At 47.3% G+C, this 23441-nt stretch overlaps 1 protein-coding gene across 1 annotated transcript in view; it reads right to left on the bottom strand.

Moving 5' to 3' along the window:
• Positions 1-23441, bottom strand: part of DDR2 (discoidin domain receptor tyrosine kinase 2) — a 1291881-nt gene that overhangs the window by 801134 nt on the left and 467306 nt on the right. The window lies entirely within an intron of this gene.

The raw sequence follows: 23441 nt of genomic DNA, 5'->3' as shown, positions 1-23441 counted from the left end.
TTATATATTAGGTCTGGAAATTATTTCATAGCTAGGACAGTGCAACTGGGTTTTAAACGTCAAGGGGGGCTGTAGGATACTGAGACAGTCCCCCAGTGCAGGGGTTGACAGGGAGTGCAGGTGGAGAGTGGAAGGGCCCAGGACCGAGATCGCAGACAGTGGACCAGTTGTAGCAGGGGAGAGGGAGAGAGAAAGCAGAAGCAAAGGTTTTGAGGTGCTTCCGTAAAAGTATGATATGATATGATATGGTATTTGTAACGCGCCTATACACAAGTGTTTCAAGGCGCGACGAGGCAGGGAGGGAGGGGAACAAGGGGAAGACAGACAAACGATCCTACTAGGCCAGGTGTCATTCAGATCGCGCAAGTGCAGAGGTAAGGGGAAAAGGAGAAAGTGCAAGGAGAGGAGGTGGGGGGGAAGTGCAGTACAAGGTAAGTAGCGTAATAAAATAATAAATAATAAATAATAAATAAAAAGGGCCCGCTTGAGGCCAAGGACAAGTCTCGCAGTTCTGTTCTGGATAAGTTGCAGAGGGCGGAGAGTGGAGGCAGGCAGATTAAGATAGAGGCTGTTACAGTAGTCCAGCCTAGAGAGAACCAGGGCTCGGGAGACAGTGAGCTTCTGGGGGAAGGAGAGGAAGGGAAGAATACCTCTGAGGAGGTGCAGCTGGTAGTGTGACTTCTTAGAGACGTCAGATATATGAGGAGAGAAGGAGAGTGTGGAGTCGAAGATGACCCCGAGGTTTTTAGCCTTGCAGGTAGGGGCGGGAAGGGGGCCAAGTAGACGGTTCTCCCCAAGATAGTGCGCGGTACAAAACAACATGCCACATAGAACGAACAAGTACAACTTAACCCGTCTTTAAAGCAACTGTATAGTAATTAAATTGCGGTATAAACTCATCTAAAGAGTTACTTACATTATATTTGCATTTTCCATTGCGTCTGTGCGTAGGGCAGCCCCGAAATACCACTCCTTCTATGCCGACGTTATTTCTTATAATGAACGAACATGAAATGGCTTTCGTTTCTGAAATTATATTCATTATCGTTTCTTACGTGGTCCAGGCCTGTCAAGGTCAAAATACAATAGAACCTTATTCTGAGTCGTGGGCCATTCTGGCACCCGAGAAAAAATCAAAGCAGCTGACCTTCACTTCGAACGAGCACACATTCCAAGTTAGCTACATTCAGTGTAAGGAATTCTCACAGGACTTGAAATTTACACTCCATCTTTGCATTTTGTCTGCGTGCTTTGCAGCCACACAGAACCATAAATACGGAGAGATTCTATATTTATTGAAAAATGATTTATATTACTGTTTGGTTTAATTTAATGCGCAAATGAACAAGGTTGGCTAGATACACATATTCAATGGGCCTGCGACATGAGGAGACTTGAGAGAACAGACAATCAAATTACAATCCTTTAAACCGTGATGTGTATTTCTCAATGAGTTCTTCTTTAGGTGGACATGGAACAGATGCAATGTTGGGTGGCAATGCAGTGGTCCCCTGCACAGGTTCGTTCACAACTCCATTTATGTGCCTATCTAGGACGTCAACAATAAGTTTCTCAATAAACTCATATTGCATATCCTCAAACACTGGTTTGATCACCCATTGTTTACTTCTTTTAGTGAAGGCCTTATTGTAGCGAAGCGTCCCTAAAGTTCCGGTCGTCCTACTTTGTTGACGGCCAACATTATGGTTATGTGCCAAGACCGCTAAAAGAGTCCGATTTATCATGCCCTCCATGCCAAAATGCAATCGTTTTGGCCTGTACTTTAGGCACATATTGTGGCACACCTCCAAATCTCCTGTGTGGCAGAATTCCGTGAGTCCCCTCAAAGCTTTTGTTATAGTTTTATCAAATACAATCTTTTCAATGGCTTTGTGAGTGGGTGATGAAGGAATCAACCACTTCTTCTTCCGTGCCTCCTCTGTGGACAAATGGCCATGTTCACAATTGTGGAAATGTTGGTTCGTGTTCCATCGGTGAACGTTCGTACAGTGTGGCATTACTGACCGCCATTTTTCCAGTAGAATTTCCAACGACCCTCCACATGTTTTTGAGCTCCACCAAAGATGGTTGCTGATTGACTTGGACCACTGTGAAATACCTTGCAATTCTTTTTTTTTACCTGCAGCCGACAATTTTTTATTGATTGATTTTGCAAGATGCCAAACGTCAAATTGGTGATTTATATTTTTGTACTGTTCTCTCATTGTCTTGGCAATTGAAACGTGTCTGTCCGTGGCTATCAGGTCGATCACCATTCCCCGCGATTGTAGTTCTTGCAATGATGCTACAAAGCCAACTTTCTCCATGGCCACTGAGGATGTACTTTGTGACACCTGCACGACCACCGAACTCACAATTTTCTTACTTTCCATGTCCTGAAAGTGGTAGGTGCAGTACTTGGCTGAAAATCCTGGGCTGTCGCACTGTCCATCACCGGCTAGCCTGAACCGTTTGCCCGCGAATGTACTATCAATAGACATTTTTTCCATTCTCCAAGCTTCGCTAATGGCTGGAAATAGATAATCGGTTTGGTATTTGTAGAACTGAGTTTTCGCAATGAAACGGATTCCCACAAACTGAAAGAAAGACTCTAATTTTTTAAAACTTGAACCACTAAAAAGTGCAGCCGCTGCACAAAGTAGATTGCCTGCTGGCAGTTGTCCCAGCATAGGTTGTGCAGACCATGTGAAAGGATGATATTTTGTACAGGTGGCATGTATTTTAAGGTTAGTGCCTCGAATTGCACGAGTCACATTAATCAATGGCTCCCCACATACTTCCCCACCTACCAAATGCCCACATTTAATCCGAATAATAATATCAATCAAACAACTATCGAATACAATGAATTTGGCCTCTTTCCTTATACTGTCACTCTGCATCCCAGCTGGTTCGGCCTGTAACATTGAGGACATGTCACTCACATGAAAGGTAGAATCTCTGATATCGTCTTCCGCTATGTTCAGTGATATTGATGGTGTTTCATTGTCGTCTACTTCATTCTCTTCCATTGCAACATCTGTTCCTTCTCCGGCGATGGGTGAATAAAACAATTTCTTCAACTTTCTCGCGGTCTTAGTTTTTGCGGGTGTGGATTCTGTGAATTGATCTCCGACTGCATCCGAACTACCAGGAGGACATTCACTATCAATGGCTGGTGGTGGTATAGCTCCGTTGTCAATCACTTCATATTCTTCCCATTGGCACGATGCTTCTCCAGTCTCAAGTCCCTGCCAAAAGGTTTGACAAGCAACATCTCTCGTTCGCTTCACTGTCTGTGTAGATCTAGTTCGTACACCCACTCGCAACTAGAGGACAGATTGGAAAAGGGGTGTTCAGTTTAAACACAACTTACAGTATTGAACTATTAACAGTGAAAAACAACATAATATAGTGACCAGGACACTAACCTTCTTTTGCTTTCTTTTCTTTGAAACTTTCTTGCCTCGAACTTCAACATCAGGACGCTGTTGCTCCGACTCGTGTGTATATGTCTCCACTTCCTCTTGCGCTGCAACGACTATGTTTTCCTGATAAGCACATCCATCACGCACTGACGCTCCATCGACTCCCTGAAACATAGAACTTTCATTAGTATGTATAATAATATTGAAAACACAAAATGTACTTGGGGACCAATCTAGTTAGATGGAACTGTCAAGATCCATACCTCGGGCTCCTCATAGACTTCCATTGATGATATTATTGAAGATGATGCTTCAGTGACTCCCTGAAACACAGTAATTGCATTAGTATGGGTTTCTATTTTGATAAAAAGAACATAAAGTTTGTGCAGGCGTCAACGGCTCATCTAAATAGACCTGCACAAATGATCAGTTGTCTAAAATAAATAATGGATATCTAAATATGATTCGATTTGCTCGATCGTTGGAAGTGTCACCACCCAGAAATCTGCATCAACTACTAGGGGTGATGTTCTTGTAGAAGAAGCTCCGTCATCTCCCTGAAACATAGTACTTGCGTTAATAAAGAAGGAAGTATAGCGGATGTAATCACGTCATATGATCTCGCTTGATCGAGCTGTCAGTATCCATACCTCGAAATGCATAAGAACATCAAGGGACGATGTAACTGCGGTGCACACTTCTGCAAGCTGTTGCGCCGACCCGTAACTGCACGCTCCCCCTTCTTCTTGGACTAATGCTCCATCGACTCCCTGAAACATAGGACTTTCATTAGTAATGAACACAATATTGAAAAAAGAAGACACATACGAGGGCGACGACAGAAGGACATATCAATGGCTAAAAACGAAAGAAACATTGTGTGTAACAATCACGCTACAAGAATGCAAGATCTGATGATCTCCATCGATGGAACTGTCCTGAAACGTACCTCGAGCATCTGAGTGACATCAACGGTAGTCGTCAATACGTTGGACTCCTCAGCATCTCCCTGAAAGACAGTACTTGAATTATTTTGGATAACAATAATTATAACTGAAAACAAAGACTAGAGGACGAGTACAAGGGTGTACCATTAGGTAAAATAATTACACGATAAATTAAAACTATTGATTTACATGCCTAAAACAAGTCAATGGCAGAATAGCTAAGTAAGATTACCCGATAGGCGCTTGAAGTGGCTGATGACTGCAATAACGACACGGATGGAGAATCTTCCGCCTTCATATTGAGTGGATACATAAATGGGGAAATTATTGTTAGCTAATGCTACACACTACCGCAAGGCCGAGAGATAAATACGTAAACTTGACTCACCAGGGGAGGGATGTGGACGAATAGAGTGGGAATAGCGGTTGAGAGCAATTTTCTCCTCGCTCGCGGTGTGTTCTTCTTTATTAGCAATGATGTGGAGTACATGTCAGAGGTAAAGTGCCTGCTGCAGATGCGGTATCGATCACCCCTCTTGTCCGCAAAGACTTCTAGGACTCTACTTTCAAGCTCAGAGGGTGGATATCCGCAATATCGGACCCATTCTCTTATCTGATCTATTGTCTTAGGGAAAACATGCATTATAGTACCTTCAGATTTATTATGGGTCTTCGAAGGACAACCGCCAATGGAACAGGCAGGCATTGTGGAAAGTTCTGAAAAGTAAAGATCAACAATTCTCTATGAATACCAATGTGTTAAAAAATTAAATACATAAAAGGTTCAATGCAAGGTATGTTTTGGTTCTTGGAACTATACACGTTATTCACATGCGGATAAGCATTTGAATAACTTTAAAAAAATACAAAAATAATTTGACTAAACTCAGAACATGTGACTAGTTCCTTGCATGTACTGTCTTGAACGAAAAGAAATTGGACGCAAAATGAGTATGGTACATGGCCTTACCTTGACGAGCAAACAGTTAGATGCAGGGATCAGAGTAGTTTCTTGTCGTAGAACAGGGAGCAGTTCACAGGTTGCAAACTGATGAGTTTGCTCAAAGTGGTCACGGAAGTTCACAGAGACGAAGAGCAGATAACCAGCACCTTCACGGGTTGACTAGCAAAGCGCAAAGAAGTTCTCATTAGAAATATGAAGTGGGTTATAAAGAATTCGAAACAGGGGTGTGTTTGTGAATGAATGACGTGTATATGTCGTGGCATTATGCGGTTTGCAGGGGGGCGTCCCACGTGAGGGGAGATGCTTGGCAGGAGACACGGGGTCTGGCGGTAGACATGGGAACAACAACCCATGCTCTATAGACCACTTTGAAGTGTACATGGTCTTTGGCACCTCTTGGCCTTTATCGCTCCCTGACAGCTCCACTTGCCAGCACAAGTACCCCGGTGCGAACTGCCTTTGATAGGGCGGGGGGTGGATTGGGGCGGTGGTCGTGCAGACAAGACACAGGAAGACTCGTGAATGGAGACACACTTATGTGGATTGCAGGGGGCCGTCCAGCGTGAGGGGAGATGCTTGGCAGGAGACACGGGGTCTGGCGGTAGACATGGGAACAACAACCCATGCTCTATAGACCACTTTGAAGTGTACATGGTCTTTGGCACCTCTTGGCCTTTATCGCTCCCTGACAGCTCCACTTGCCAGCACAAGTACCCCGGTGCGAACTGCCTTTGATAGGGCGGGGGGTGGATTGGGGCGGTGGTCGTGCAGACAAGACACAGGAAGACTCGTGAATGGAGACACACTTATGTGGATTGCAGGGGGCCGTCCAGCGTGAGGGGAGATGCTTGGCAGGAGACACGGGGTCTGGCGGTAGACATGGGAACAACAACCCATGCTCTATAGACCACTTTGAAGTGTACATGGTCTTTGGCACCTCTTGGCCTTTATCGCTCCCTGACAGCTCCACTTGCCAGCACAAGTACCCCGGTGCGAACTGCCTTTGATAGGGCGGGGGGTGGATTGGGGCGGTGGTCGTGCAGACAAGACACAGGAAGACTCGTGAATGGAGACACACTTATGTGGATTGCAGGGGGCCGTCCAGCGTGAGGGGAGATGCTTGGCAGGAGACACGGGGTCTGGCGGTAGACATGGGAACAACAACCCATGCTCTATAGACCACTTTGAAGTGTACATGGTCTTTGGCACCTCTTGGCCTTTATCGCTCCCTGACAGCTCCACTTGCCAGCACAAGTACCCCGGTGCGAACTGCCTTTGATAGGACGGGGGGTGGATTGGGGCGGTGGTCGTGCAGACAAGACACAGGAAGACTCGTGAATGGAGACACACTTATGTGGATTGCAGGGGGCCGTCCAGCGTGAGGGGAGATGCTTGGCAGGAGACACGGGGTCTGGCGGTAGACATGGGAACAACAACCCATGCTCTATAGACCACTTTGAAGTGTACATGGTCTTTGGCACCTCTTGGCTTTTATCGCTCCCTGACAGCTCCACTTGCCAGCACAAGTACCCCGGTGCGAACTGCCTTTGATAGGGCGGGGGGTGGATTGGGGCGGTGGTCGTGCAGACAAGACACAGGAAGACTCGTGAATGGAGACACACTTATGTGGATTGCAGGGGGCCGTCCAGCGTGAGGGGAGATGCTTGGCAGGAGACACGGGGTCTGGCGGTAGACATGGGAACAACAACCCATGCTCTATAGACCACTTTGAAGTGTACATGGTCTTTGGCACCTCTTGGCCTTTATCGCTCCCTGACAGCTCCACTTGCCAGCACAAGTACCCCGGTGCGAACTGCCTTTGATAGGGCGGGGGGTGGATTGGAGCGGTGGTCGTGCAGACAAGACTCGTTTGCCGTAGGGCCTCACCAAGGAGAGGCCATCTAACTGCATGTAAGAGGCAGGCTGCAGGATCTAGTACATGGAAGGCAGGGGGGTGAGTTTATAAATACCTCAGCCTCCCAGGAGAATATATGGGTGCAGTTCACCCTGGAGACCCTGAACAAAGTGGTGTGGTAAGTATTTTTGGGGGAGGAGGCAAGGCCGGGAGGCTTGATGCCAACCCGCAAAATAACATATGTATGTCTGCTGCATATGGGTTCAACGGTTATGTGGATTGAAGGTGGGCGGCCAGCATGAGGGAGGATGCTGGCCGGAGACATGTGGTGTGACAAGACAAGGCACAGGAAGACTATTCAATGGAGACACACTAGATTCATTTAAAAAATCAAAACAACCATTGTTAAAATATATGTTGGGTTTTATTTTAGATCTTAATTTCAATTGAACATAAATAATAAACATTACACATTGTAAAGTTGCGGTTGCAGCACATCCCGGGAAAAGCCGCGGTATTGTCCACTGTCGCTGGGGAAATGTTGTCTAATGGCAAGTACCGCACAGGCAGGTATTACTCTCCGAACGCGGTGTCCGAGCCTCCCGTGAAGCCACCAAGTGAAGCAACGATAGGCCACCAGCCTGTACCACCTGTGAAAATGAAAGATGCAAACTGTATTAAAATGACAACTTTCTTATCAATGTCGATTCAGGTACAAAAATGTCATTCTGCTTTGAAAAAAATTCTATCTAGAAAATGCACAACATGGAACCAATTTACATGCATTCGAATGATATGTAGATGTAGTTTTATATGTGGGAGACGACCATGAAATAGTAGTGGCATCACTGACATCACAACCAGAGTATACTTACTCGTTACTCGGATTACGCGGACGAACAGTGCCGCAAAGTTCGTGCATAAGCACCATCATCATCCTCAACACTGTCCGTGAGAGGCAGGCTTCCCTGAACTCTGGCAGCTCGGTGATGCATTGCGGACTTGGCTCGCCTTCCGAAATGTAGGCCAAGCACCCGGAATTTTCACGGCAGCAGCAGTTCTCCTCCTCAGTTGGCATTAGCTCGCACCGATTGCACGTGCACCAGGTGGAGATGCCGTCCATGCGACATGGTCCAGGCTCTTCATCCGTTGACTGGTCCTCCCAACTGCCGTCCGAATCCCCATCGTTTTCGCGTGCTTGCCTTTCCAGTAGTTCTTCCTCGGTGTACTCGGGCTCGTACATATACGGCATTATTGTAGCCATTGTGTGGTAAAGAAAGTAAAATAATTTACAGAGATGGTACAGGTGTTCACAAGGCCGAGAAGCGGCGAAGGTAGCTGACCAGAGCACAGAAACGAGTCACAGAATACTCAAAGTAGCACAGAGAGAAGAATGGAATCGAAAATCTGCTGCTGTGTGTTGTGAAACGGTGTGTTTATACTTATTGAGGAAAGAGGCGTCCTGCCATTTCCATGGCGACACGTCATTAGCTGAGGCGCAGCGATTGTTGACACGAAACGTGCTTTGGCGTTGGGAAATGGGCGGTACGCGTCTGCTGATGTCAGGCTCAGGGGCGGGGGATTTGATTTAGTGCCGCAAAAGCAGGTGAGCCAGGGCGATGGGGGGAAATGATAGGATTATCAGAAAATGGCGGCTGATTTCGAGTGCGTTAATGGACAAAAAGTCGGGTAAGGTCCATAGGAAAGTTTTCTACGATCTACCGAGTTATGCTTAAAAACACATGGCCGAACCGTAGGGACAATAAAAAAAAAGTCCCGGAACTCTCCTTTAATTCTTCCTCTTTGGGGCTCTCCCCTTCCTCTGGTACCGCTAGCCATCCAGGCTCCTCTACTATTTCCACAACTATACTTGTAAGGCCCCGTACGTAAAACACTTTGTTCTTTTCATCGCTAGGTTTCACTTTATAATTTCCATACATTCCTACACGGCCAAGCACAATTCTTACGAGGGAGTGTGGAGAATCATAAAGCAATATAAAACTATTACTTTCAAAGACAGAATGTATATATATTGCCTTATCTTCTGAATTGAAGGTAAGCAAAAACTGGTAAGTAAATTGCTATAGGTGTGGAGAAGTAGTTCTTAGTTGAATATTGGTGAACTTGGGTCGACATTGTGAAACGATAAACATTAAAAACCACAGCTCTCTCTTGTACAGGCTTTACTTCATAGAACAGCCATATCAAATATAACCTTGTATTAGCTTGGTGGTCCCTAAAACCACAGTATTCCTTCAATTTTCCAATGTTACAACAAATCCTTTGAAGATATTCTCTGCTTGCTACAACACATTTTGCTCTTACTTGTCCTCTGTCCTTGTCAGGACCTGTGAAGAGGTCACAGACAAGCATCTCTGAGCTTGGAGTTCTCACGGATTACAATTCGGCTGGTACCAGCAGGTCAAATGAAGAAGACACCTGGCTAGATCTTCTCTGCTCGCTGAAAGATGACTGGTGTGCTGACACACTGGCTGTGCTTTGCCCTCAGAAAGAAGCCTGGGAAGGTGTGCAGGTCGTGCAAAGCCTCATCACGATAGCTGGTTGCCTGGGGAAATTCCCCGTTTCCCCAGGCAACCATGATAGTTCTTTGGTTAGCTGGCAAGGTATGGATGAAGAATCATATGAACAATCATATGTTAAATAGGATTCTCAGATGTTAAGTGACAATTCATTTGCCAACCACAGGTTTGCATCTATTCAAATGTCTGGAGGCCCACATTTACACTTTCCCAGGCATCTTACTGGGCTTTCCCTCCAGGTGCGGATTCAAGTTTGATTCCAGACACCATTAAAACATTCAGCCATTTGTAGTTCTGGCTACGCAATACTTGGTATCTGAAGAAGGCAGAAGCTGTGACAATATGATGGAACCTCCATATCCCACTTTTTCTTGTAAGGCATATAGTTGGTTACAAGTGATTTGAACGAATAAAAAAAACGAACTAAATAATAACAAAGAAAACAAATATTGATTTTTCTTTAATTATTGGTGGGGCCGCCCTCCCAAAGTCCCCATTTCCACAGGCTTTCAACACGACCCGAACCACCACCACACTTTTTAACCCCTTACTCCCACCCCCACCATACATTAATATTTGGGTAATTTTTCCTTAATCTTCATTCGTTATTTTTCCCTGTTAAAATCACTGCATACCCATATATGGTTAGGTTGATGGACTCAATGCTGGATTTTGCAGAGGGACACCCCTGTAGCCCAGCAGAATGTTACCCACTAAAATCATATACAAACTCTACCCCTGCTCAGTACCCAATGTGCACAGGAAACCTTGGGGCACTCTAATCCTGAGAGGTTTAGGACGTCTCAGGGACACATCCAGGATTCACATTCATAATCAGGCCTTAGCTGAGGACATATCAGGGAATTAATTTGGTTACCCAGTCAAACAAGTGCAAACAGTCAGACTCTCTTTCTAGAGATGCACTGGGGACCTGCTCTGGTGGTCTAGACACAACAGTGCTTACATGTCAGAGGTGTGCATCTGTATTTTTTTTTATTTGCTTGAATGTTTTTGTTGGCTTTGGTAAATATCAATACACCATACATGAGGAACAATAAGATCTTCCCCGAAAACCTGAGGACCCTTGAAACTCCCGCCCACCCCCCCACACGGAATGATCTTCCAGTAAAATGTTCCTTAATTGCATTTAGTACCAGGCCGCCTTCTGCTCCGCAGCCGCACAAGCCAACGGCAGCAATTGTAAGTTGTACGAGTAGTGCATTTTGTCCTGTGCGCTTTGCATCGTCCAATCTCAGTGCTGCCGGGTGACTGCGGGCGGCTCCCATCGCATCCCTCTGACCGCCCCTCTCTTGTCTATGCTGCTTGCTAGTGCACCATGCAACGCCACTGATTGTCTCTCAGTTCCCGCTAGACCCAAGCCAACTCTGCATGCTTCCTTCCCGCCCACCTGCTCCCGCCCTCGACCCGCCTTCATTCATATGCCATCCCGTCCTTCCCGCGAGCCGCTCTCCCTCGTTATCCTAATGAGTAATGCATTTTGTCCTGTGCGCTTTGCATCGTCCAATCTCAGTGCTGCCGGGTGACTGCGGGCGGCTCCCATCACCTCCCTCCGACCGCGTCTCCTCTCTTCACCGTGCTGCTTCCTAGTGCACCATGCAATGCCACTGATTGTCTCTCAATTCCCGCTAGACCCAAGCCAACTCTGCATGCTTCCTTCCCGCCCACCTGCTCCCGCCCTCGACCTGCCTTCATTCATATGCCCTCCCGTCCTTCCCACGAGCCGCTCTCCCTCGTTATCCTAATGAGCTCAGGGAGCCCTTTGTCCAGAGTTGTAAACATCTCCTATACTAGCGTGTTCCATGGCGTCACATCAGCACTGACCTCCCGCTGTTCCCTATACAATGCTGTATGCCACACAATTGTCTCGGCCTCCGCCCATTTCTTTAAATCGCCCCACCATGCCTCTATTCGGGGAGCATCTACCGACTTCCACGCTAAGGCGGTCCTTCATTTGGCTAAAACAATGATGAGATCTTTCATCTTCGTCAGGTGCGCATGCCTGTGTTGCCACCGGTATATTCCTAATAGGCATACCTTCAGTGGCCACTCCTGCATATCTATCACCCCCTTCTTGACCCTGTGTGCTATGTTCTGCCGGAAAACCCTAATCACTGGACACAACCAAAACATGTGTAACATCCATGCCGAGTCCCCCAAACACCTGGGACGTTTCTGCTTCTGCGCTCCCAGGAACTGTGAAATGACGTGTGGGGTTATGTACGGCCTATGGGTGACTTGGAGCTGTATCTGCTTAAATCTATTGTTCCTCGACACCTTGCTCGTGTATATCAGTACTCTAGACCATTCCCCATCCATGAGAAGGCGGCCCAGATATTCTTCCCACTTGGATTTCACCTTGCGCTCCGCCTGTCCCAGCGCCTCCAACATCAACTCATAGAGCCTCAAAATCATATGCCCCCCCCTTTCCACCACATTGTAAAAGGATGCTAGCATGGCATCTCCATCCTTTCTGTTTCTCAGCCCCAGCCATCAGACCTCTGCAGTCTTAATAAGACTATGATACAACAAAAACTGGCCCTTGGGAATGTCGTATTGGTCTATCAGTTCCGAGAATTCCACCCACTCTCCTTCCTTATATAAGTCTGCCCGGGTGATTACCCCACAATCTGAGCCAGATTCTCCTGCCCTGGGTCACCAGTGCTTATGTCTCCTGCAGTTTGGCGTCCCCCACCCAGAGTGCCTCCTCAGTTAGCACGTCCAACCGCTCCCCACAACATCCCCATGTCCCGCAAGCCCTCATTTGCTAGCCAGGTTATGACAAACTGCAGTTGACCTGCTAGATAGTGCATCTCAAAATTCAGCAATATGATCCCTCCATCCTTATAATCTCTACACAGTGTGCCCAACGCTATCATGCATCTCGCTCCTTCCCAGATGAATCCCCTAGGCAGCGAATTTAGTTTCCGGAAGAAGTACCCTGAAATGTCGTAGGGTATGTTGACAAAGTGGTAGAGCAGGCGGGGCAGTACCACAATCTTCAACACTGCTGCTCGGCCTATCATAGACAATAGCAGCCTCTGCCAGAACTCCATGGACCTTTCCCCCCCTTGGAGCACCCTCAGCGTGTTCATTTCATATTCCCACCTAGGCTCATGATAAATGTCCACTCCAAGGTATCTGAAGGTCTCATTGCAACCCCTGATCCGGTAAGCGCTCTATGCCCAGCCCTACCAGTCCCACCAATGGGAACAAGCTTGATTTCTTTTTGCTGAAGGTAATGCCTGACAGCCTAGCAAACTCATCCAGGGCCTCCAGCATGTACAATAGGTTCACCTCTGGATTCTGCACGTACAGGAGTATGTCGTCCGCATACAGCAAGATTATATGTGTATTTCCCCCTAGTGATATGCCCGCCTCTTTGAAGTCTGCCCTGAGAAGAGCCACCACAGGTTCCAGCGCCAAAAAATGAACAACATAGGGGACAGCAGTTACTTACCCCTGCTTGTTCCCCCTCCCCAGCTCCCATGCCCCTGAGATATGCCTTCCCATTTTCACACTGGCCATCGGCCTCCAGTATAACAACTTTACCCAACGCTGGAAAGCTGGGCCGACCCCAATGCGTTGCAAAAAAGCGTGCAGCCATGTTTGCATCCAGTGAGGCCACCACATACTCTCCCTCTGCCTCTCGAGTCTTATCTATAATATGGTGCAACCTATGCAGATTCCAGGCCGTGCTTTGCCACTTGATGTATCCCGCCAGGTCCTGGTGTACCAGCATCCCTATCACCCTGCGGAATCGATTTGCTAAGAGCACTGCCAGTACGTTGCAATACTGGTTAATCATGGAGAGAGGTCTGTAAGATTCGCAATTGGCAGTGACTTGCCCCGCTTCAGTATCGGCACACTAGTCAATTTTTGCAGGCTTGCGGGCAGGAGAACTGTCTCAAATGCCTCATCCAGCATCCCTAGAATTTGCAGTGTTGGCTCCCCAACATATTCCTTGGGTTCCATGTGTTAATATCCCCACAAAAATATGGCGATACAAAAATATTGCCATGTTTTTGCGGCAATATTGAGGCATGGATCCTGCGGGGGACACACCCGCAACCCCTGCATTATTTTTAAATGTGCGGGGGACACCCCCGCAACCCCCGCTCCCACAAATTGTCCCCCTCAAAAATATCGCCTATGGCGTTCCAGACGACCATAAATACAGCAATATTTTTGGTGAGGATAATATGTAGGGATACCATTCTTTGTAGAATTCTGCTGGGAGGCCATCGGTCCCCGGCGTATTCCCTGTGGGTAGTGAGAGGATGGTTGCCTGCAGCTCCTTTGCCATCAGCGGTGCATCTAGCATCTCTGTCTGTTGTGGCTCTATGTGTGGTAATGCTTTGTCCATCAGAGTCTCCTCTATTTCCGCTGCAGTCCCCCCTCCGCCAGTGCTATACAATCCCTGATCGAATCTGCCAAAGGCTGCATTAACTTCGGTCTGGGCCTGCCACTCCTACCCACACCCATCCCTGATGCAGCTGATAACCACGCTCTTATCCACCACCCAACACAGGTCATGACCTCCCCCACCCCCCTGCCAGGCTTATTCCTGCTCTTGTGCTCTTGTGCAGCCTCTCCAGATATCTGGCATAGTCATGCTTGCCCAGCCGCTCCCAGTGCGCTATACACACCTGCTGGTGCTTGGTGAGTTGTGCCACGCACTTCCCTGGGCGCCCCCCTTCCGTTAGCGCCTCTATCCGCTCTTCTGCATCTGTGATGCTGCGCAGCAACTCCTTCCTGATGCCTCTCATTTTGTCAATTGTCTTCCCTCTCATCACTACATTGCAAGTTTCCCACAAGGTCCCTGCACTGTCCACACTTCCCACATTCTGGGTAAAGGATTGCTCTATTCTCTTTCTCAGGTGGGCCTGGAATTGCTCATCTAGTATCGCCTCTGCTCTCAGCCTCCACGTCGGGATCAGGGGCTCATTCCCAAACCTCTTTCCCATCACTACTAACGGAGCATGATCTGACAGGTCCCTGGCATTATATTCAGCTGTAGTAAATTCCCCAGTGACTCGTTTCCTGTTAGCATATAGTCTATGTGTGTATACACACCATGCAGGCTTGAGTAATAGGAGTAGCTCCTACCGTCCCCATGCTCAGGCCCAGTTCCAACATTACTACTCAGCGCGTTTGCCGGTGGCCCTCTCTTTTTGTGCTTATCATCAGACCTGTCTAGGGTGGAGTACAGTGTGCAGTTGAAGTCCCCCCCCCCATATCCAGATGGCACCTCTGTACAGAGCCAGTCTAGGGCCCAGTGCCTTGGGGAAAGCGGTAGCGGCGTGATTCAGGGCATACAGGTTTATGATGCAAAGCTCCTGCAGCTCCAGGAACCTGTGTAAAATCACCATCCTGCCCTCATTGTCGCATCTGCATTCTTGCAGCCTGAAGGATACTGAGGGAGACACCCATATAAGAATGCCCCTGGCGTATGAAGAGTATGTTGAGCCATACATCTGTCCCCCCACTTTTTACTGATCATCACTTGTCTAGCTGTGGTTAGGTGTGTCTCCTGCAAGAGGGCTATGTGTATGTGTGCTCCCAAACTACAAACTCCCCTCTAACCCTGCCCCCAACACACTAACAATAGGCCAACAGAACTTGCACGTTCAGGCTCGGCCGCTTCTCACACTCCACCAGTAACCTCCCTTGCTCCACGGCCTTGTGTGCAGCGGCTGGGTGTCTCTAACTGGCACCCTAAAAGTACTCAAAGAAGTAAACTCGTACGAACACGATGATCACCGTCCATCAACTCCTCTGCCTCTCTTCTCCGCTTCCTCACTGCCTCTCCCGCCTTTTGCAAAACACTGTAGCCCCTGTTATGAGTCTCTTCATGGGCCCATGGCTGCCTCATGTCCGTTTCCTCACCACGTTGTCTCGGCAAGGGTCCTACTCCATGAGCATCCATCCAAGCGTGCACCTCCCCCGTAGTTTCAAAAAAGTGTGTAGTGTTATAAGTTGAAGTCGTGGGGGTAACCTCCACTGGAGCAACCATGCCTCGAACATTCAAGTAGTTTGCTGGGGCTCCAGTATCACTGAGCGGACAGATGATTGGTATTGCTTCTAATGTGCCCCAGTCCAGTTCCCCTCCGCCGACTTTAGATTCAAATGGCTCTAGTTTGCTTTGGGTAGGCTCTGCATTTTGTTTAACAGCAGAACAAGTGATGCGCAATAAACCTGTTGAAACACCAGAGCCATCTGGAAGTAAGTAAAACTCAACACTATTGTGGCAAGGAAGGGGGGCTCCACTGAATAACCCCCTAAGATTTAATTTACAATCAGGGGTGCACAATTCCATTGTTCAAACTTTTCCGGTACTTAACCAACTGCCGGTTAATGCCTTTTCATTGTATCCTTGAGTGTATAATCAAGCAGGGGGACAGAAAGAACCATTAGTAATTTTAAACCTTTCGCTTTTTCCTCAGCAGTTTCCGCTGCACAATTTTTAATAACACAACCTAAGGAGGCCCACGCAGAAGACAGGCTTCTGCCTATACACACTAATAAGGTCTATAGTGTTCTTCGGGGGTCCAGGAGAAATGAGCTTTTGGGAGTACCCTCTGTACCCGTATTAGCAAATACATCATCTGCTTGGAAAAGTCCAGAGGTTATTCAAATCTTTCAACAACAAAGCAGGAGGGACAATCCATGGCCTAATAGTGCTACTGGAAAGTGTTCTTCCTGAAAACAGGAATGTTGTTCTTAATTGGTTGAACATCTTAAGGCTGCTATGCTGTATACTCTTGCTTAAAGCTATGACATCTGCCAACATCTATCATGTCTACTTCATGGACCAATATCATACAGATTGTACTATTTTATATCTCAAATCTAAGATTTTGTCCGATTTATTAATGATGGAATTGCATGTAATTCACTTGATTGATTGCACCCTGCCTGTTCAACCTCTATTTGTGTGATATAGGTAAGCATTTAACTTCTGAAGTTCTGGCTATACCTAAAGTCCATACTTTGCAATCTATTTGGCTTGCCTATGCTGACGACTTTTTCAATTTTGTATACCACCCCAATTGGTCTTTAGTGTTTAATTAAAGCTGTTTCCACATTGAACTCCGACTGGTAGACTCTAAATAATGTTCCCTCTTGCCCTGTGTTAAGTTGTACGAGGGAAAAATCATGCCAAAACCTTTATATGGAATAGAAATATTACTGTTGTGGGCTCTAGATTTTTTAACTGCAATTGAGGGAAAAATGTGGAGGTGGGTCTTGCAGGTTGCAAGTAGCGTTCCTCTGGCTGCTGTTAGGTATGAGTTTGGTCTCTATTCTCTTAAGAGTAGAGCTCAGAGATCCAAGATGGCCGCCGCACAGTGAGGTTGTGCGGGTGACCTCTCTGAGCCCTGAAAATATAGATGCAGTGCTGAGGGGCCCTCTAGGAGCTGATACGCTTGGTGGGCGAAGTAGCTGGGAACCCACTGCAGATCCAGTGAAAGAAATGACAGCGCAACACTAATATCCCTTGGAAGATAGAGGATGATGCAGTGGACATTGGACGTGGCACATGGAAAGTCTCTCGACACTGGTACCGCACTGCAGCAGCCTCGATGTGCAGATGTGAGGCAGCTATGTGTAGGAAGCAGAGGCAACTCCTCAGAAGGACCCAATGGCCGTGGCTACATTTGAGCAGCAACCAGAGGGTGAGGCATGTGCTGTGTCTACCGAATAGGGACGACTGGGGAGACTCCCGAGCGATACGTGAGGTGGCTCACTCGGCAGTCCAGGATGGACAAGGTGTGCTGGAATGGATAAGAGGCAAGTGTGGAGGACCCACATATTGTAGCTCCTGCAGATAGACGGCTCTGAGGGGGGAGACTTCATTGGGGACAATGGTTGTGTGAGTACTGCCGCAAGAGACTGGTAATAAGTGCCTAGTGTGTGCAGTGGAAGATTTGGGCTGGAATAAAGGCTGCATGCACATGCCAGGGGGAAGAAGGAAGCAGACCCCTGCGGGGCAAGATCCAACAGACCCCAAACAGAGTAATACATTACAGAAGTTTCTGGTGAAGAAACTAGTGATGTCCGCACCTACAGTTGTTCTCGACTCTCACTCGCAACAAAGGCTTTCTGAGTCTCCACCCACTGATGGCCCAACCATGGCAGCATCAAGAGAATATTTTGCTAGGAGCTTCCAGGACTTTCAAGACACGTTTGCTGCCTCTTTCCAGTCTCAAGTCATGACTTTTACCTCGGACATAAAACTATCATTGGCTGACTTTGGCAAACAAATCTCGGCGCTGGGAGACAGAATAAACACAAATGAAAGATCATTTCAAGGCCTGGTCGAGGACAATAAACAATTGGACATTGCAATCGACGAACTGGCCAGGGCTACACACAATATTGAGATCCAGTGCGAAGTGTTGGAGAATCGTTCTAGACGTTCAAATATCTGCATCAAGAATCTCCCGGAATCAGTCAATGACACTGAGCTCAAAAGGGCTGTTATCCAGATCTTTGCAGATCTTCTAGAATGAGAAGAAGCAACTACAATCCTACTTAATAGGATCCACAGGACAGGCCCGAAGAGGGTGGAACCTGGAGCTCGCCCTAGAGACATCCTTGCGGCATACGCCCCATACCCGCAGAAGGAACACATCTTAAGGGCAGCACGGCAGTCCACACCAATAACATATAAGGGGGTTAAGATTCAGCTTTGCCAGGACTTATCTTTCAACACCCTCCAAAAAAGAAGGGACATGCAACCACTGGTAAGAACCCTTCAAGCACGTGAAATCAGGTACAAATGGACGTTTCCATTTTCTCTTCTTTTTACTCTGGAAGGCAGGCAGCACCGCATAACATCTCGATAGGCAGGCATGGTACTCCTCCAAATAGAGGATGAGGCTGGAACTGGTACAAAAGCAACAAGTATGGTGGAAAAGGAAGGAGGTTCCAAACATTCTACACCCGGGGAATGGACTACAATTGAACGTCAACAGAGGAATCGCAAGGATGAATAGAGAGACGACTGGAGATTCAGACTGAGAGGGCTCCCCCAGAAACCGGCATAAGAAGGGAACGCTGAAAGGATCTTACAGGTCAAGGGGATAATATCAGCCAGAAAAGCTTTGCGAAAGACTGGGCACAGTGAGAGCATTTTGGACTTCATCCATTCAGGTAAAAGATGGGGGGATCTCTACTCCGCACTTATCCTTGGGGTAGTAGGTGTGTCAGGGCCAGGGTTTCGTTTCCCGGGTAACAGCAGCTTCTGTGTCCCATGCCAGGGAACATTTTGGGGAAGGGATTGGGACAGGAGGGGGGGGAAGGAGGGAATGGGAAGGGGGTGAATCAGAGGAGGTTTAGGGGTGAAAACCGGGGTGCACAAATGTGTTGTGAATGTAAGGTTGGTTTGCAGTGTTTTCAAAGTGTCCTCATGGTAGAAGGACATGAATATTGGTAATTCAGGTGTTTAATTTTGGATGTTAGTAGTTTGAATTCCCCACAGAAACGAAGGAAGGTAGAGGGTCTGTTGGGGCAACACCAACCGGATTTGGTGGTGTTCCAAGAGACCCATATCCGAAGAATGGATAGAAATAAACTCTGTTTGTGTCAATACCCTCTGATATTGCAGGCAAATGCTGAAGGGAATGTGGCAGGGGTCCTCATTGCTTTTAGAAGGGGCACCACAATTAAAGTAATTCGCTCAAAGACTCATAAGGAGGGCAGATACATATTCTCCATTTTGCAATTGGGCGAACGTAAACTGACGGTGGCCTCTGTGTACTCCCCTATTGTAAGTCAGGACGGTTTTTGGAGGAACACTCTAGGGCTGCTGACAGAGTTTGCAGAAGGGGACTTAATAATGCTAGGAGATCTCAATTTAACATGGGACCCTGTGCGAGATCGCAGTTCACAAACACATTACACTCAATCCCCTCGCTGAAGGGCTCTACAACAGAAATGTGAACAACTTTCTCTGGTTGCTGTCTGGATAGTCCATGGGGGCACAGAAGGAGGTTTACATACTACTCACATGTGCATCAAACTTGTTCACGCATTGATTATGTCTGTTTCTCATTTCCACTTCAGGGTAACATAGCAGAATTCGGACACAGACAATAACAATCTCAGATCATGCGTCGATTATATTTAAAATGAAGGTCCCCAAAGAAAGCTCCCACTTGTGGACATGGACATTTCCATTAGGGTTATTGCAAGATCAAGTTATCAGGGGAAACATGGCTGAACACATAAGAGACTTTTTTTAAATTAACGAAAAAGTGGACACAGCAATACGGGTGGTCTGGGATGCCTTTAAGGCCACAGTGAGAGGGCTCCTCTTAGCGGAAAAGTTATTAGACAGAAGCAGCGGATGGCACTAGGAATAGAGCTAGAGGCGTAAATCCAACGGGTGCTCTCTGTTAGGCAAAGTTTGTATGCAGTAACCTCTGCGACCACTACAAACAATTAGGACTACAGGTGTAAGCAAAACTAACCTTTGGTATAAGTCTGTAACACACAGTTTTTGGTAGCAGGCTGAACAGCCACCCTTATCTCAAGAGGGAATGTGAACTTGTAAGGGTGTTACACAAAGGTCTATAATTACTAGTATTCAGAGAGACACTTAGACTCAAGGTTTCTTGGTAAAACAATTATTAATTTATTACACAATCATTTAAAAAGCATTCACTAAATGAGGCAAACAATATCACACAAATGTTATACTACAATACTGAATACTAAGCAGTTGAGCTCCCTTGAAGTAAGAGCCAGATAGCATTGAAGTAGGAGCAAAAAGGCATACGTTAATAAAACAAATATTACAGATACTCTAAAACAGAGCAAATAGTTTAGTTTCACCAGAGGAGTTGATTCAATGCAATAGATAGTCCAAATGTCAATGGACTAGAGTCTTGTATAGGTAAAAACTGCTCTGGTATTAAAAACAGAAAAGTCTTTGCCACGGTTCTTAGAAGTAGTTCACGGAAGAAAGGTTTGTATGTTGGATCACAAGCTGACTAGGCCTGCAAATTGCAAAAGTTGTACGCGCTTTCGCAGTGAGAGGTAAATTCCCCTGGTCAGGTTTTCATAGTACCTTAGGTTGAAGAAAAAGATGCAGCTGAAGACTTATGTTCCTGGCAGTTCCTGCAGATCTCGCTGTTCCTGAGCCCCAGTCATGGGGACAGGAGGTAGGATGTTGGGGGACTCCTGCGCTGCACGGGGACTGGTCGCAAAGCTGGCAAAATGGCAATTCTTCGATTCCGGTTGCTGTTCTTCAAGAACACAAGCTGGTGTCCTTCCCCCTGGTCAATCCTAACCAGCTCCGAGAATGGTATCCAGGTGGTTTACGAGTTGATTGGTCCTACCAACTCAAAGGAAGAAGTCGTCCTTGAAGGGGCTTCTCTGTTGAGGTGAACTTGGCGATTCAGGCCTGCAGCAGGGCTCCACCGGGCAAACCAAGGGTCCAGTAGTTGCAGCAGCCATCCTCTTCCAGCTCGTCTTCGGTTCTTTCGTTGCAGTAGTCGACTCTGCTTTCCAGTCCAAGCGACTCGCCTTTTAAACAGTTTTCTCCCACTCATTCCAGCCTAGCTGCCACTCACCCAGTAGGGTGGCTGTCCTTGCCGGATAGTCAGCCAGCTAATCACACCAGAGTGTATTTGGGTCTCGTAGGAGACTAAGCATAGTGAGTTTCGGGCACCTCCCTTACCTCCTGCCCACCCAAGACACTCGGGCGCCAGAGGTGGCCTTCAGTTTTGAAGCCCGCCAAAGTTGTAGAAACAAAGGGACCAAACCTAGTTTGGCGCGCAGAGACAAACACTAGAAGGAACCTTCCATAAAGAAATGGCAAAAAAAGAAGACTGGGACCTGTTTAAACAAAGGGGGCTCAGGCGCCATCTTAAAAAATATGCCTCCTGCGATTTTTAGGTACCGGTGTTCGTGGTAAAAAAAAAATCATGGTAGTTTGTTGTAAAACCACTGCCAACAGCAATTTCGAAAGGAAAGGGTAGTATTTGACTGCTACATGGGTTTCTAGACATAGGGGATACTAGGTAACCCTTCCAGCACTCTAATGTAAGATAGTTTGTGCTGGGTCTAGGAATTTAAAAAGACTAGTAAAGTCAATTTAACTTTACATTCTCTGGGAAACAGTAGTTTATCCCAGAGAAGGTATTCAAACCTTGGGACAGCCTAAAAGGCACTGAGGGTGCTGTGTGACACACATGAAAAGATGATGCCTATGGAGTTATCTAAAACTCCATAATCAAAGAACACAAGAGTAAAATACACATCAAAAATACATGGAAGAGTGGGAAAAAAGGCCCACACTCTTTCCAGGTAAAAAAATCAAGTCCTCAAAATCCAGCAAAGTTGCTGGGGGTCTCTAAGGCGAAGGGAATTAGCACATTTATGAGAATTCTCCCTAACACTCTCACAGATGCAAACAAACACGGGCCCGAAGTTACAAAATGCATATAGGTAAGCTGTTGGGAGGCTTAATATCTTCCATACAAAAAAGGGAGAAAAATCCCTTCTTTACCTAAAACAAAAAATATTACTTGAAGGCTAATAAAACAGACTGGCCCTCATTACGACCCTTGCGGAAAGCGACTGACCGGACCGCCACAGCGTAAATAGCGTTTCCGCCATTGCACGATGGAGCAAAGTGCGGCCCATTCCGACCCATCGGGCACAAGCACCACGCCATGGCGGAAGTGCAAAGTCCGCGATGGCGGAAATGACCCCAAAACGGCCCACACCGCCGCCGTACGGCGCCCTAGGTGCAATACCGCCACCCATCATAGCGGACACCGCAGTGAGCGCCAACCGGAAAGTACGGCGACCGTAAATATACGGAAACGGAAGTAAAAACATGGGCCCGGAACGGGAAACAACACCCGTACACCTATAAAACCACAAAATACACACAACCACTAAAAACACCACCCTGAGACACATCCCAACCCGTCATCCACCCTAGTGAAACCAAGAAAAATGGGAAAAGTAGCGAAGAAAGCGTGCGACCGCAAGCGGCAGGTCCACTTCTCCCGTGAGGAACTCACCGTACTCACAGAGACCCTCCAGGAGAATGCCGCCGCCGTCTTCTCCACGCAAATGACCAGGACGGCACTTGCGAACAAGAAGGCCATATGGGCCCTGGTGGCACAGCGGGTAAGTGCGGTGGGGACCGCACCCCGCAACCCACAGCAATGCAGGAAGCGGTGGGACGACCTGCGGATACGCGTCCGTAGCATACTTTATGCCAACCGCAACATTGCCACAGCCACCGGGGGAGGGTCGGAATCACCCATCAAGTTGACCCCCTGGGAAGAAATCTGTGCCTCCACCATTGGAATGGAGAGCATAGAGGGAGTCGGAGGGATGGAGAAAGGAGTGCAGACATCCGGAGAATCAGGTAGGTGGCCCAAATAAAACCATGCCAAATCCACAATGTCCAATCATGTGACTCACATGTGTCCACATAGCGCAACAGCAACACATGGCCAGGAGAACGTCCACACACATTGGCCGGATAGCGCACTTTAAAACACACAATAAATACATAAATAAGTAAAAACCCCAAAAACACCCACTACACGTGCAGCAGGCACACCCTAACTGCAGGCTGCCAAACAACTGCACCCTCACTCCACACACAAATGAAAGCACCTCCAAGGCCCCGACCCAAATCACCCTCAGGTACCACCCCAA

This window comes from Ambystoma mexicanum, chromosome 1q (assembly GCF_040938575.1).
Source record: "Ambystoma mexicanum isolate Mex_15411 chromosome 1q, UKY_AmexF1_1, whole genome shotgun sequence".
Taxonomy (NCBI): Eukaryota; Metazoa; Chordata; class Amphibia; order Caudata; family Ambystomatidae; genus Ambystoma; species Ambystoma mexicanum.
The sequence above is the reverse complement of the archived record's forward strand: the minus strand, read 5'-3'. Positions and strand labels throughout refer to the sequence as shown.